This window comes from Bos javanicus, chromosome 5 (genome assembly GCF_032452875.1).
Source record: "Bos javanicus breed banteng chromosome 5, ARS-OSU_banteng_1.0, whole genome shotgun sequence".
NCBI lineage: Eukaryota > Metazoa > Chordata > Mammalia > Artiodactyla > Bovidae > Bos > Bos javanicus.
The window spans coordinates 50894068-50905874 of NC_083872.1; the positions used below are offsets into that span (position 1 = coordinate 50894068).

At 39.1% G+C, this 11807-nt stretch overlaps 1 long non-coding RNA gene across 1 annotated transcript; it reads left to right on the plus strand.

Annotated features, from left to right (window-relative positions):
* Nucleotides 1–1017: 1017 nt before the first annotated feature.
* On the plus strand, nt 1018–8981 carry LOC133247611 (uncharacterized). The gene is made up of 2 exons (XR_009736445.1): nt 1018–1582; nt 6779–8981. It is a non-coding gene; the product is annotated as an uncharacterized LOC133247611 (long non-coding RNA).
* The last annotated feature ends 2826 nt before the right edge of the window (nt 8982–11807 follow it).

Consider the following 11807-nt stretch of genomic DNA (forward strand, 5'->3'; position numbering starts at 1 on the left):
TTGATTAAAAGGTTTTGGCAGGATAGTGACCACAAAAGGCCACTGGAGTAAGGACAAACAAAAACGGGGAAAGTAGAGCTACAGACACAGCTCCTGTGGACAACATATTAAAGGAGCTTTGCTGTTAAGGGGAGCAGAGAAATGATACAGCAGCTAAAGAGAAATCACCAAAGGATTTATTCAGTTTTGATATTTGTTCTTAAGGTGGGAGCTATGGAACAGAATGTTTCATATTAATAAAAAATTAATTAATAATAAAAATTATCTAGCAGAGAAGGTGAAATTGATGATGCATCAGAAAGAAGCTGACAGGGGTTCTGACTAATTACTACATAATTCTATAGTAAGTAATATCTTTGAGAACTTGAGGATTGATGAGATTTAGGAAGCCATGGAGGGACTGGGCTGAAACACAGTATCCGTCCATCCATCCATCGTATCCTCACCTGTTCATTACTCATCTTTATTGGCCATCAGACAGACTGCTCTAACACAAAGCATTTGTGTTCAAGTCACCTTTATTTCTCAATAGCGGCCCCAAAGCACAAGAGCAGGGACGGTGCCAATTCAAATCTGCCAAAAAGAAGCTGCAAAGTGCTTCCTTAAATTAAAAAGGTGAAAGTTCTCAACTTAATATGGAAAAATAAAATTGAGTGCTGACGTTCCTAAGATCTTCAATAAGAATAAATCTGTGAAACTGTGAAGGAAAGAATTTTTGCTGTTGCACCTCAAACTGCATGATAAGTGCTTTATGGAAAAGGCATTCAATCTGTACAATAAGGTATTTTGAGAGAGAGAGGTGGAGAGATCATATTTGCATATTATAGTACATTGTTATAATTGTTTTATCATTAGTTATTATAGTTGATTTCTTACTGTGTCAAATTTATAGATTAAATTTTATCATAGCTGTGTATCCATCGAAAACAACATAGTAAATATAGGGTTCAGGACTATCCACGGTTACAGGTATGCACCCAGGGTCTTTGAACATATACGCCAGAGATAAGGGGGGAAACGGTATATGAATAACTGAAATAAGCATTTCATGACATAATATTTACTCATATTATGTGCTGTGAACTCCACTCAGTTCTATTCTGTTCTCACCTATTTAACTTTGTAAATACCCAATTTGAAGAACAAGGGTCCAAAAAAGCAGAAGAAGCCATGAACTAAAAAGATGAAGTAGGACTGCTAGGCAACGGGGAGGGGCCACTTGAGATTAATGGGGATGAATTTCAGTGAGTCCAATAGTCATGGGTGTAGGGTTTTATCCATCATGTTTGGCTGCAAGGAGGCAGGCGTGGAGTAGACAGAGAGCTAGATTTAACCAGGACTGGGGTTTTCCAGGCATCTGTGCCGAAGAATGAGGCAAGGGCATCTGGGATTTCTATGCGGTTACTATGATGTCACAGCATGGAATCCAGGCGAGGTAAGGCTGTAGTATGAGGTTAAGACGGAGAGTGAGAGAAGACAAAAAGGTGGTCAGTCAACGGACTGAAGGTCCAGTGGGGCTGGAAAAGTGAGGACCGCGCATCAGAGAGAGTGAGCTAGCAACACAGCACGTGGTGATGGGGAAGTAGGTGCTTGAAACTGAGAGTAAGGTAGGAACTAATTTTTTGATAAACACAAGGGCAAAGGTATGACCGTGGGAGTGAATGCCTGAGATAAGGGAAAGGACAAGATCCCTGGAGAAAAGAAGGTTAAGCAACCAAGAGCTGAGGGCTGGGGTGTTGAAAAGATCATTCATCTGGATACTGAAATAACCAACAAGCGTCACAGGACTTTTAAGCAGAAAAGGGCAATGAGCCAGGAGCTAAAAATATTAAAGAAGTGAGGAGGAGGAACAGGAAGTAGAGGACTCCAGCAGGCAGGGGCTGTAGAATAATCTGATGGCAAGGACTTCAAAGCAGGGTTTTCAGGAGGTGGACGGGAGAATGATCAGGGACAGCACTGAGGGGCCCGCTGGCTCCTCCTGTCCTTGTCCAGGCCCAGTGGCAAGAAGCGTGCAGAAGGTAAAGCAGCTTAAGAGGGGGTGGGAAAGCAAGGTCTTCACACAAGAGCCAGACTTCCACTGAACGAGAAGTAAAAGGAAGGACGCACACATATTACAAATGGCAGATCTGGAGATCACGTGGAAATGCATCCGAAGAGCAAAGAGGGGAGAGGAAGAGGCCCGGTTAGCAGATGTACGGGAGCCCTATGAAGATAAACATCTAGTAACTGACTCAAGAAAGAAAACTATAAAGAATGAAATTCTCCCATTTTCAGCAAAGTAGGTGGGCCTAGAGAATGTTATGCTTAGTGAAATAAGTCAGATAAAGACAAATACTGAATGACAGGCTTCCCAGATGGCTCAATGGTAAAGAACCCACCTTTCAAAGCAGGAGACACAAAAGACGTGGGTTCGATCTCTGTGTCAGGAAGACCGCCTGGAGGAGGAAATGGCAACCCACTCCAGTATTCTTGCCTGAAAAATCCCACGGACAGAGGAGCCTGGCAGGCTACAGTCCATGGGGTCGCAGAGAGTCAGACATGACTGAGCCCCTAGCACCCAAGATCACTTACACGCAGAATCTAAAAACTAATACAAGTCGATGTATATAACAAAACAGAAGCAGCCTCACAGATACAGAAAATTAAGGGTTACCAGTGGGGAGAGGGAAAAGGGGGACAAGATTGGGGTACGGCGTTAAGAGATACAAACTACCACATATAAAATAAATAAGCTACAAGAATACATTGTACAGCACAGGGAATAATGGCAATTATCATGTAACAATTTTTAATTTAAAAAATACTGAGTCACTATGCCATACACCTGAAACTAATACTGTAACTCAAACTATACTTCAATAAAAAATGAAAACTAAACAAATCTAATGATGTAATTGAAGTACACAGCATTCATATGAATGCCAGGACTTTTAACTAAATGACAGCGAAAACTGCTTTGACTCTCCTTTCCTTTCAACAGTGTCAGCGTAGTCACCATTCATATTACATTCTTTATCACTGTTTGACCTCTCATTCTCTTTCAAAGTGATTTTTCTCATTCTTTAACACCCTTAGTTTTTTAACCCATAATTAAATCTTCAAATAAAGTTAGCAACAGAGTTGAACTTCCTAAAGAGGACACACTTTTCACTTATTAACTCAAAAACCAAAATATTTAAATTTTCTATGAGAAAGTTGTGGCTTGCCAGGTGGTTCAGGGGTAAAGAATCTGCCTGCCAATGCAAGAGACACAAGCGGAACCAGTGTGATCCCTGGGTCGCCAGGATCCCCTGGAACAGGAAGTGGCAACCCATTCCAGTATTCTTGCCTGCAAAGTTTCATGGACAGAGGAGCTGGTGGGGTCGCAAAGAGTTGGTGCAACTAGGCATGCGCGCGCGCAAACGCACACACTACACACACACACACACACACACACACACACACACACACACGAAAGTTGTTAATCAAACACAATTAAATACCAAACTAAAAAGGTTTAAGTTTGGTACCAATCAGTATACTTCAGAGAAAATCTAAACTCATTACAGAGTCCCCACAGAACCACCTAAAATTCACCCAAGGACATGGAAATTAAAAAAAATATGTTCAATTCTTGCTTTGTTGTACTGTCATCAAAATGCGGTATGAGCCCCACCCACTGGACACTTTATGTTACTGCAATATAACCCTTTAAAAACATTGGCAAATAGAGATTTTCATTCATTCACTTACTATTCATGGGTAATTATTTATTGATTATCTTCTATAGACCCTTGGGACACAATAGTAAACACAAAAGACAAAAATTTATGTCTTTATGGAGCTTGTATTTTAGTATAGAAGTATAAAATTTCTTATTTTGTTAACCACAAAATATACAGGAATAATCTGTGTACTGGGTTTCCTAGATAAGGAATCCAGGTTTACTGGATAAGGCTAAACAGTAAGACTTTGGACACTTGGTGAATAAAAGTTTTTTTTAAAGGTCTTTTAATTAACACTTACCAAATTTTTATTTTATTTTCTGGAGAAACATGAATTCACCTTTAAAGCAGTGTGTTTCTCTATGGCAATAAAAGTACACATCCTGTGTATTCACTATCCCCTTGCATTTTTCTAGTTTTATGAATCTAGTATATGTTCATCATTTTAAATATTTTAGTTATTTTAACTTCACAAAAATGATATCATGCTGTGTGTGACTGGGGATGCCTTCTTTTTCCATTTCATATTGTTGTTTTTGTTCAGTCACTCAGTTATGTCCAACTCTTTGCGACCCCATGGACTGCAGGACGCCAGACTTCCCTGTCCTTCACAAACTCCCAGAGCTTGGTCAAACTCAACTCCATCAAGTCAGTGGTGCCATCCAACAATCTTTTCCTCTGTCGTCCCCTTCTCCTTCTGCTCTCGATCTTTCCCAGCTTCAGGGTCTTTTCCAATGAGTCGGCTCTTTGCATCAGTTGGCCAAAGTATTGGAGTTTCAGCTTGAGTATTAGTTCTTCCAATGAATATTCAGGGTTGAATTCCTTTAGAATTGACTGGTTTGATGATCCTGCAATCCAAGGGACTCTCAAGAGTCTTCTCCAACACCACAGTTCAAAAGCATCAATTCTTCGGTGCTCAGCTTTCTTTATGGTCCAACTCTCACATCCATACATGACTACTGGAAAAACCCAAGCTTTGACTAGACAGATCTTTGTGGGCAAAGTAATGTCTCTGCTTTTTAATACTCTGTCTAGGTTTGTCATAACTTTTTTCCAAGGAGCAAGTATCTTAATTTTATGGCTGCCATCACTATCTGCAGTGATTTTAGAGCCCAAGAAAATAAAATCTGTCACTGTTTCCATTGTTTTCCCTTCTATTTACCATGAAGTGATGGGACTGGATGCCATGATCTTAGCTTTCTGAATGTTTCATATTACATTGCTAAAATTCTTGATGGTGCAAATGTACCACAGTTCTTTTACCTAGTCTTCCATTTATAGGCATGTGAATTCTTTCCAGGTTTTCCTATTGCAAATAGTACTTCTCTGATTATGCTGCCCAGGTCCCCAAGTGCATAAGTATTAGAGGCTTTTTGTTTTTTTAGCTGTACTCCCAGTATGGAATTGCTGAGTCATGGGCTATGCAAATGTTCAATTCAACAACTTTGAGAAAATGACAAGTTGTTATTTAGACAGACAGGAACAAATTACACTCCCTCTAGGAATTTATAATAGATTATTTGAAACTAAATCCTCTCAACACTTGATATGTTTAGACTTTTAAATTTGGGGCAGTAAATGGATACAAAAAGATGCCTCATTACGGTCTTGACCAGAGCCGTAAATGATGTCAAATAATGTCATCCCAGCTTTATTGGCCACAGGTACGTCCTGTTGTGTGAAACGTTTGCCTACATCCCGCCACCGCCCCCCGCCACCCCCAACTCAGGGTGTGTCATTTATGCTTTTCTTTCTATTTGTAGGAGCTCCTGATGTACTCTTTTATCTCTTTATTTTAAAATAATTTAAACTTACAGAAAGTTGAGAGAAGAATGCAAAGCATTTCTATGTATACTGTTTACCCATTCCACAGCTATTCATGTTTTGTTACATTTGTCTTACTTTTCTCTTTCTCTTCTCTCTCTCTTCCTGAATGTATGTGCACATGTGTGTGATTTTTTTTTCTCTGAATCATTTCAGACATGACAACTCATCATTCATCAATACTTCTGTGTGTATTTCCTAAAAACAAAGATAGTCTCCTACATAGCTAAATACAATGATCAAAATCAAGAGAATCACATTGATATGTTACTAGATACTCCATTCAAATTATGCTAATTGTCCAGTTTCTTGCCTGGTCCTGGATGTAATCCCAGGTCACATGTTGCTGTCATGGTCATCTCTCTTTAGTCTCCAGCCTAGAAAAGTTCCTTGCTCTTTTGCCTTTCATGACCTTGACACTTTTGAAAAAAGAAACAGGCCATTTACTTGGTAGACAGTCTCTTGTTTGGGGCCTTCCTCATAACTGCCTTTAGGTTACGCGTACTGGGCCCGAGTAGCACAGCAGCGATTCTGTGCCCTTCTCATTGTGTCCTTTATGGAGGCGCACGTTGTTGATTTGCCTCATAACTGGTGAACTTAACTTTCATTAGCAGGATAATTTCGTGTCTGGACAATTTCTCTACGATAAAGTTATGTGATAAGTGTTTTCAGCCTATTAATTGGAACCTAATTAAAAAGCATTTGGGAATACTTTTATACTATGTGAATATCCATCCCAGATCTCTCCCCATCCTCTAATAATCTCACTGTCTTAATCACAGTTTCACATTACTGATACCCCACACTTCAGAAATATCTTAGCTACTTTTTACCCTTTTGTCTTCTGTCTAAATTGTGAAAACAACCTAGCATGTTCCATGGTTTTGAGCGCACTTTATTTGAATATATAATTCAAGTTGGGAAGAATTGGCATATTTATGCCATTGTCTTAGACGGGATATGTCTCTCCATTTGTTCAGTTCCTCTTTTATAGATCTTAATAAAGTTCTATAGTTTTCTTTATGGAGGTCTTGCAGAAATTCCTCAAGGCAACTGAACAACTGGTATCAAGAGATGTAGAGCTGAGCTTTGGGATAGAAAGAAAGATATGAAGGATCACCTTTACCTTGCACTGCAAATGAACCTAGGCTGGACTTGGCTCGGTTAAGCTCAGTTTGAAGTGGATATTGAAGTTGCAGCTAAACATGATGGACATTCAAGATGAAATGGTGAAATGTGTTTGATTTTAGGTACTTCAAATGGAATTGGATCACTCATCACTTCCTCCCCTTCTTCTGATCTGTGACCAGTGTTTAGCTGTCCCTCTTGAGAAGTCAGTAGAAGCTAAAGTGAATAGAGAAACTGTTAAGATCTGGGAGAAATTTAAGACAGAAGAAGAACATGAAGCCAGAATTCTATCATCCTCAATGAAAGATTGTTCTTCTGTGGGAGAGGACAGCAGCTTTGAGCAATGAGGAACCACAAGAAGGTCTGTAGGAGGAGGTATTTAGGAAACTAGACAACATCCAGGAGGAAACATGTTTGAATAGATATTCAGAAAGTGAGGGACCACTGTTCCAAAATATTCCATTGTCACCAATCCACCCCACTGTAAGTTACAGTCAAAGGGGTGTCAGGTCACCACCCAGATGAAGAGATCACTAGACGGAATCCCCTGGTTTCTACTACTGACACCAAAGCCAGGTTGACAAAGGAAGATGTATGTGAGATGGCAAGGAAAAGAACCTTGCTAGCAACTTAAAGATTCAACAGTAACCATCCCATTCCCAACAAGCTGAAAGAGCACAGCACCCAAGAGAGAACAGTTCTATGAGGGCCAGCACCATGTGGTCCCTCATGATTTGTCTTGATTCAGGCATAGAATTCAGAATACCAGGGAAGTCAGTGACACCACAGCATTCCTTTGAGAGTTGGTCATAGGAGTTTGCAGTCATTATTCCTGGCATTTAATAAAAGCAGTTTAGTAATATTTAACAAGCAGCTGAGAAAAAGAGAACAAGGATGTTATCTTGTGAAAATCAACATGCTTCACCAGTAACACTACACACAAGTCAGAATGGCCATCATTGAAAAGTCTACAAATAACAAAGGCTGGAGAGGATGTACAGAAAATGGAAAATGAAAGTCATTCAGTCATGTCCGACTCTTTTTGGACCTCATGGACTGTATGTAGCCCTCCAGGCTCCTCTGTCCATGAAATTCTCCAGGCCAGAATACTGGAGTGGGTTGCCATGCCTTCCTCCAGTGATCCTCCCAACCCAAGGATCAAACCCAGGTCTCCTGCATTACTGGAAGATTCTTTACCATCTGAGCCACCAGGGGAGTGTGGAGAAAAGGGAACCCTACTACAGTGTTAGTGGGAATGTAAGCTGATACAGCCACTGTGAAAAACAGTATGGAGGTTCCTCAAAAAGCTAAAAACAGAATTACCATATGATTCAACAATCCTACCCCTAGGAATATGTATCGCCAAAACTATAATACAAAAAAATACACGCACCCCTATGATCATAGCAGTGCTTTTGACAAGAGCCAAGACATGGAAACTACCTAAATGTCCATTGACTGATGAATGGATATAGAAGATGTTGTACATGGATACAACAAAATACTACTCTGCTGTTAAAAAAAAAAAAAAGAATGAAATAATGCCATTTGAAGAAAGATGGATGGAACTAGAGATTATTATACTAAGTGAAGAAAGTCAGAAAGTGAAAGACAAATAGCATATGATATCACTTTTTGTGAAATCTAAAATATGACGCAAATGAACCTATATGTATGAAACAGAAATAGAATCATGGCCATAGAGAACAGACTTGTGGTTGCTAGGGTGGAGGGATGTGCGGGAAGGGTGGACTGGGAGTTTGGGGTTAGTAGATGCAAACTATTATACACAGAATGGAAAATGACAGGATCCTATACTGCATAGCACAGAGAATATATTCAATATCCTGATTAACCATAACAGAAAGGATATAAAAAAGAACGCATATGTGTGTGTTTATAACAGAGTCACTTTTCTCTACAGCAGAAATTAACATTGTAAATCAACTATAATGTTAAAAAAAAAAAAGTCCTCGCCAGGATGAATGCCCTTTACGGAGATTTACCACACCTTTGGCACAGAAATGGGCCAAGAGAGCCCCTACAGGCAGGCCATGGTTTTCTCCAGAAAACAGTTCTGTGCTGCTCCCTCCCACAAACAATTCAAAGCTCAAAAAATGATTCTTTTAGCCTGACATTTTGAAAATATTTGTTAGTTTTCCACTATAGCTCTTAAAACTTAGTAATACATGCTCAAAATTTCAAATTTTAAGCAATGTAATGTCCTGACGAGTTTTCAACATAATTTAGCTGAAAAATGTAGTCCAAGTAACTAAATATATTGACCAATTATGTAAGTCAATTAAAGACTGCTGTCTAAAATGATGATTTTTGCTTTAGAGTGGTGTTTAAGTCATTTTCTTTGACAGAAATCAGATGCAGAACTAGTTTTCCATGAAGACAAATTCATGACAGCTCTCCTACACATACCCTACCACAGTTAAAATCCCATTTTGCCAGTAACTCATTCTGTGACCTGTGAAAGACTGCAACTTAATAATGTGTTTAGATTTAGAAGCTGTCAGATATGTGTTTATTCAAGCTGGTCAAAAACAGCTGCAGTGGAAGATATCAATTATTACAACTATCCTAGCCATCAGAAGTTAAATCAACTTATTATATAGTCAGTGGGGAAAAATGTAATTCAAGGCAGAAAAGGAAAAAATGAGAAAGAAATTCCAGTGAATTCAATTTGAGTAGAGGTCTGAAATGATTGACTATAGTTACCAACAGATGAAATATTTTTACCACTAGCCTAGTCCTATTTGATGACATGTTATAATTAAGTTATTTTTACATAATATGATGTACACAAATGCAGAAAAATTTAAGATTTGTATTTATAAACACATAAGAACACATGTGGTATACACTTAACAGTTCTGATCTCCTTGGACCATGGGTGAGAAAGCTCAGAATATTTAACAGTAATCTGACTTGAGATCTTTGTCTTTAGCTTGATAAATCCAGCCAATGATCTTTGAAAACCGTCCCAAAAAAGATTTTAAACATTTCAGGGCATAGAAATACACTATACTGAACTTGGATAACTTTGGATAAACAAAGGTTGCATCCTTTACTTCTTAGTAGGAGACATATAATTCTGACTTCTTTTATTTCAATTTCAAAGGCTTCCATTGGCTTCTCTCTGAAACAGACCCAAAAGATGTCCTGTGTACCTCTGCCTTCACTTTTACTCACCACACTCTTTCTTCCTCTTGTGCAGATTGTTAGTGAGTAAAGGCTGGGACAACCTGAGATCAAAACCCAGCCTCTCTGCTTCCTAGCCCAGTGACCTGGAACACATGATTAAACCAGACTGCACCTCATTTTCCTCTCTGTATATCCAACTTTCAGAGGCTTGTGGATTTAAAATAACATGCGTACTGTGCCTGGCTCATAATAACACCCAGAAAATTGTAGCTATTCTCTTCATCACACGGGTGCTGTCCTCTATTAACAGAGGTTGCCTCTCCCTGATACAGGGTTTTTCTTTGCTAACTAAACAATTTGGCCATTCTTTTTACACATTACTTTCACAACCCATTTACACCTACTTTCAACTAAATGAGCCATGTGGATCTTATTTTAAAATTAGTTATTCTGTTTCATTTTCTTCTGATGTGACCTGAAATTTAATGCTACATCATTATGTGAAGTGAGCACATGAAGAATAAGCTACCCCAGAATGTAGTAATAAATTGACACAGAGTTGCCACATGACCCAGCAATTCCATTCCTGGCATATATCTGGACAAAACTATAAATGAAAAGAATACACGCCCCCCCGCCATGCTCATAGCTGCACTGTTTATACAATAGACAAGACATGAAACAACCTAAATGTCCAATTGTCAGATGAATGGATAAAGAAGATGTGGTACTTCTATACAATGAAATACTTCTCAGCCATTAAAAAAGAATGAAATGATGCCATGTGCAGCAACACGGATGAACCTAGAGATTATCATACTAGGTGTGAAGTACGTCAGAAGGAGAAAGGCAAATGCCATACGATATCTCTTATATGTGAAATCTAAAATACTACACAAGTGAGCCTATCTACAAAGCAGAAACAGACTCATAGACATATATAATAGACTTGTGGTTGCCACGGACCAGAGGAAGGGATGAATTGGGAGTTTGGGATTAGCAGATGCAAACTATAATATATAGGATGGATAAAAAACAAGGTCCTATTGTATAATTCAGAGAACTATATTCAATATCCTGTGATAAACCATAATGTAAAAGAATATGAAAAAGTATATATATATGTATGTTTAACTGAATCACTTTGATGTACAACAGAAATTAACATAACATTGTAAACCAGCTAGACTTCAATAAAATGTTTTCAAACAGAACAAGCCACCATGGAGGTCCCTGTAGGAGTGAAGCCCTCACAGATGACCGGCAGGGAGTGGGAGAAGGGCTCTAAGAAGTGGAATGCTGGCGTCCCTAAGAGGCTCCGAGAGTAGGAAAGCCTAGTCTAATGACCAGAAGGAGGATTTGGTGGTCAGACAGTCTCGGGCTCCGTTCCTCCTCTGCTCCCCACATACCACTGGACCCCGATAGGTCATATTCCTGCTCCAAACCTCAGTTATCTCACCTGTAGGCCTGATATAATACTTACTTCATGGGTTCATTGTGAGACTGGATATGGAGATGTATGTAAACATTTAGCTGGGACAGAAAAACACTCAGTAAAGGATGACAGCAGCAGTAGGAGGAGTGGTCTTCGTTTCTGAGATGCTGAAGGACACACAGTATATTCTTAGCTTGTTTTGCTTAGTTCTTTCATTGAAATGTAGGTGATGGTAAAAACGGTGATGTGCTCTTCGTGGGAGGTAGTTGCCACGTATTATCTGTACTGCGTATTTGATATTGACAGAGAGTACTCAGTGCTACTGGACAGACAAGAAACAAGTAGGATGCCTAAAACTCATAAGATGTGCTAAATAAAGATAGTAAGCAAGTGGCTTGTGAGACGTGAGCAGAATTCACAAGATGGGAATCTGGTTACGTACAGATGGCAATCAGCAAGACATGTTAAAGATAGAAGGACTGAAATACATGCTTTAAAAAGATGGACCATTAAGAACATTTACTTATATAGGGAAAATGATGGAAAGCCCAAATCAGGAGGTA